Source organism: Schistocerca piceifrons, chromosome 1 (genome assembly GCF_021461385.2).
Source record: "Schistocerca piceifrons isolate TAMUIC-IGC-003096 chromosome 1, iqSchPice1.1, whole genome shotgun sequence".
In the NCBI taxonomy this organism is placed as follows: domain Eukaryota; kingdom Metazoa; phylum Arthropoda; class Insecta; order Orthoptera; family Acrididae; genus Schistocerca; species Schistocerca piceifrons.
In genome coordinates, this window is record NC_060138.1 from 468,560,760 (window position 1) to 468,566,077 (window position 5,318).

The 5,318-nt window shown below is 45.3% G+C and overlaps 1 pseudogene; it reads left to right on the forward strand.

Annotated features, from left to right (window-relative positions):
• Positions 1–3,359: 3,359 nt before the first annotated feature.
• On the forward strand, positions 3,360–3,477 carry LOC124723255 (annotated as a pseudogene).
• Positions 3,478–5,318: the final 1,841 nt, after the last annotated feature.

Below are 5,318 nucleotides of genomic sequence, written 5' to 3' on the forward strand. Positions count from 1 at the left end.
TCTGCTGGCCGCACCTCACCTCACCTCACCTCGCCTCGCTGCCTAATGCTCGCAGCTGCCTGGCCACGCCGCGCTGTCCGGCGCGCAGCACGCGCCCAAATTAATTTGGGCGCAGGCTGCGACCGCGCTCCGTCCGTTTGTTCGCCAACACAGCTCTACACGGTACCTAGGTATTCTCCATGACACAATGCCCGGTCGGTGGACCGACGGCAAACAAAGCAGCGTATTGTAACGAATATACACTCTGAGACAAACAAAAAAAAAAGACGCACCATGAAGCAAGTGTCCAAATGAGACGGAAATCGGTAGACGTGACGAACATGTACAGACGAATAAATGGTTTCAATTTGATAAAAACTGGATAATTTATTTAAGAGAAAGAGCTTCACAAAAAAAAAAATGGTTCAAATGGCTCTGAGCGCTATGGGACTTAACATCTGAGGTCATCAGTCCCCTAGAACTTAGAACTACTTAAACCTAACTAACCTAGGGACATCACACACATCCATTCCCGAGGCAGGATTCGAACCTGCGGCCGTAGCGGTCGCGTGGTTCCAGACTGAAGCACCTAGAACCGCACGGCCACCTCGGCCGGCGAGCTTCACAAATCGAGCAAGTCAATAACGGGTTGATCCAGCTCTGGCCCCTATTCAAGTAGTTATTAGACTTGGAAGTGGCTGTGAGTTGTTGCATGTTCCGCCTGAGGGATAGCGAGCCACATTCCGCCCAATTAGCGCGTTGCATCGTCACAAACCCGAGTTGGTTGGAGGTCCTTCCCCGCAATGCTCCAAATGTTCTCAATTGGGAAGAGATCCGGTGACCGTGCTACCGAAGGTAGGGTTTGACAGGCACGAACACAAGCACAACTCTAAGTTGTGTGTCGGCGGGCATTGTCTCGCTGAAATGTAATCCCTGGATGTCTTGCTATGAAGGGTATCAAATCGGGGCGTAGAACATAGCCCACGTGGCGCTGTGATGTAAAGGTGCCGTGGATGACAGCCAAAGAGGTCCTTCTATGAAAAGAAATGACACACGAGACCATCACTCCTGGTTGTTGGGCCCTAGGGCGGGCGACTGTCGGCTGTCTGTGGCGCCTCCGGACACATCTTTGGTCTAGAATCTCATTGACTGGAGCAGACTTCATGTCCATTATAATTATCCAGGCTGTTATGCCATGGTCGGTCAATTCCCAACGTTTCCTCTCCGACTAAAAGAACTGTTTCTAAACGTTTGGAAGAGCGCAAGGGCAATTGTAGAAGAGGAGAAACGGAACGATCAGCTGTTGCGGAGCATGCTTTCCACCCAGGGAACCACAATATTCGTTTCGAGGAGACGCAAGTACTAGCGGCCTCATGCGGATATTACGAAAGGCTCTACAGGGAGGCAATCGAAATCGCTAAACACCCAAATAATTTCAACCGAAAGGAGGAGGGCGTGAAATTAAACGGTATATGGATGCCGGTGTTAAAGAAGATGTGTACCACCCGTCCACTACTGGGGGATGGCAACGGCGATCGACGGTGACGGACAGCGGCCAATTGCACTGACGTTTTCAAAAAACGTGACGTCACGCCGCGGCGTGGGAGCGCGTGGACACGGAATTTAGCGGCAGTCAGCAGCGAGCCAGTGGGTGTGTTGGACCTTCTATCGAGCTACGGACCCCCTTGAAGATGTCTCCCGCAGTCGGGGACGAAACTTTGGGAATTGACACAGAATTCACCGACCACGGCATAACAGCCCGGATAATTATAATGGACATGATATTTCCGGCCGTGAAAATCTACATTTTAGTATGGAGTAGAATTGTCTTCAGTGACGAGTCCCGCTTCTAACTGAGACCCGATGGCAAGCGAAGACATCTCTGGGGCCGCCCGGGGTGGCCGAGCGGTTCTAGGCGCTACAGTCTGGAACCGCGCGACCGCTACGGTCGCAGGTTCGAATCCTGCCTCGGGCATGGATGTGTGTGATGTCCTTAGGTTAGTTAGGTTTAAGTAGTTCTAAGTTCTAGGGGACTGATGACCTCAGAAGTTAACTCCTATAGTGCTCAGACCCATTTGAACCAACATCTCTGGAGACTCTCCTGACGGTAGTGGCCAGACAACTGGGAGTGGTGGATTGGGGTGGCATTTCTTTTCATAGCACGACCCCTTTGGTTGTCATCTGCGTCAGACTTACTGCACAGCGGTACGTCGTTTTCAGCAAGATAATCGCCGCCCGCACACGGCGAGAATCTCTACTGCTTGTCTTCGTGTTTGTCAAACTTAACCTTAGCCACTGGGGTCGCTAGATCTCTTCCCAATTGAGAATGTTTGGAGCATTATTTCATTATTTTGACGATCTAACACGCCAGTGGAACAGAATTGGTACGATGTCCCTCAAGAGTACATCCAATTATTCAATCAATGCAAAGCCGAATAACAACTTTCATAATTAATAATCAAGTACATATATTATACAATTTTTTGTGAACAGTAAATAATTTTTTATAAGAGTTAAGGCCAACGTGAATTAATGGCAGCATGTGAACAGAGGCAACTTTAACATGACATGCTTTTTCATGAAGCATACTTACGTAAAACATGAGACCAAAACTAGTATCATAACGTAAAAAATACAGAATGAACCAAAATCCCAGACGTGGCGCCGGCGTCATGGCTGTTACATCATTACAAATAGCCATAATATTGTAAATTACAAAAGTTGCACAATTTTTAATGCACAGTAAAAAATTTTTTTTTTGTAAGAGTTAATGCCTACTGGATTTAATGGCACCATGAGAGCAGGGACGACTTTGAAGTGGCATGCTTTTTCATTAAGTACATTTATGCATAAGATCAAACTAAAACCGGTGCTATGAGGTTAAACATACAAAATGAACCATAGAACGTACAGGTAACCACAAACTAACCGAAAGATGAATGAAAATGTCAGGTTTTTGTACGTAGTTTTAACCTTTATTTGTTCAGCAACAACTCGTCAAAAATACTAAGGAACCACTGTCTACTGCTGGTAACCTGTTCATTGATTATTGAATCTGGGGGTTAGACGGAGGCTAGTGTAAATTTCAATCTCTTCAAGGATATCCGGTGTTCTACCTTTTGTTTAGAATGCAAATCCTTAGGCTATTTTCTGTTGACCGTAAACAGTGATTTTGTTCTCTAAGGTGATAACTAAGGGTTCTCTTGTTGCTGGTATATGTGTGCTCCCTATACATTTCCTTAAATTCTCTATTCGTCTGGCCAATGTAAAAGCTGTTACAAGACCCGCACTTTATTTTATAAACACCTGTTTTACTGTATTTGTCTGTATCCTCGTCAAGGCTGTGGCGCAAAATTAGACCTACTTTATTATTTTTTTCGGCCAACGGCCTTGCCGCAGTGGTAACACCGGTTCTCGTCAGATCACCGAAGTTAAGCGCTGTCGGGCTGGGCCGGCACTTGGATGGGTGACCATCCGGTCTGCCGAGCACTGTTGACAAGCGGGGTGCATTCAGCCCTTGTGAGGCAAACTGAGGAGCTACTAGATTGAGAGGTAGCGGCTCCCGTCTCGTGAACTGACATACGGCCGGGAGGGCGGTGTGCTGACCATATGCCCCTCCACATCCGAATCCAGTGACGCCTGTGGGCTGAGAATGACACGGCCGCCAGTCGGTACCGTTGGGCCCGCCAAGGTCTATTTGGACGAAGTTATTATTTTTTCGGAAACCAACTTATATACTAGATTTTCTTAACGCATCGGCAATTTTCTCGGAGCCTGAGCCGGCGTAGGAAAGAGAAACACGGACGACTGTAGTTTCAACACTGACTGTTTGATAGTCCACCTTTACAAATATTTTTATACCTATTTTCCGAATTTCTTTTTCGGTAAAGCAATTTGCTACTCCCACTTGAACTATTATGTCAATTGCACGTTTGCCTTAACTCTTATAAAAAAGTTTACTATTCACAAAAATCTGTATAAATTTTGTAATTGATAACATTATTGCTATTTGTAATGACGTATCATCCATGTCGGTAGCGCCACATTCGTACGCTTTATGGCTCATTTTGTATTTTTTACCTCATGACACAGGTTTTAGTCTAACGTTTTACATAAATATGCTTAATAAAAAAGCATGTCACTTCAAAGTTGTCTCCGTTTCCATGGTGTATTTTATTCAAGTGTGTCTTGATTCTTAAAAAAAAATTATTGTTCTCGAGAAATTGTGTGAATTTTGTAACTGACAATGTTATTTCTGTTTCTAACGACGTATCAGCCACGGACGGTTCGCCACGTAGTGCCAACTAGTTCTCTTGAGTGAGAACGGCCGCCAGCCAACAATCGGCTGTTAGTAGCGCACATGTTTAGGTGAAATCTTATTGTGCTGTGTGGAACTGTAAAACCTCTGTCGCTTTTGACGTTACTTGACAAAGTTGTCAATATTGCACGTTCGCTTTGTATCAAGGCGGTGTGTATTAAGTCTTACAGATTTTGTTGTAATATGGTGGTTTAGAATAGGGGCGCCATTTATACACGTGTGTAAGTCTGCAAGATTGTATAAAAAAATAGATTTGTCATCAGGTCATCCGAAGATAGGCAGAGCCCGAGACACTTAATAAAGGGTCCAGAAACATCCTGTACTATTATTTTGCAACCAAACAGCCATTTTTATTCTCGTGGTTATAATGTTCACATGCCTCTACCGAGACTTTCAGTCACGTCTACCTTAAAATTGAGTGTCACATTGGTTTTCGAAACCAGAAGGTTGCATTTTACAGATAATAGATACCAGCAGATCAGTTGGTCAGGCTGAATAGCTCGGTTGGTAATTCTATTGCCCCCGAAAGGCAACATACCAGGTTTGAGTCCCAGCCCAGTACACAGTTTTAATTCGCCAGAAAGTTTCAGTTAGGATTTGTAATAATGTGCACCAGGCGGTCGATGAGAGTTCATCATGTACAGAGTGTTTCTCGTGTAACACAAGTACTGTCACCAGTGTGCCCACATAGGTAGAACTCACTCATCGCGGTATCTGCTGAACCGTTACTCGGAGAGTGTAGCAGGTGGTGTATCAGTTAGCAGTATGTTTTGTACCTCGTTTATTATGTCATCGAGTATATGTTTCCTTCCCTTTGTTGTGTGTAATATTCGTTCACTATTGTATATACGACGGATGCAAGGATAGATTCATATGTCGTATGTCGGCTTTCACCCGGACTTGAGTCTCACCCGGACTTGAGTCTCACCCGGACTTAAGTCTCAGACAGACTCGAGACTCACCCAGACTTGAGACTCTGCCAGTGCGTTTGATTTGAGTGGTCTGTTGTTCGTGAGTGTGC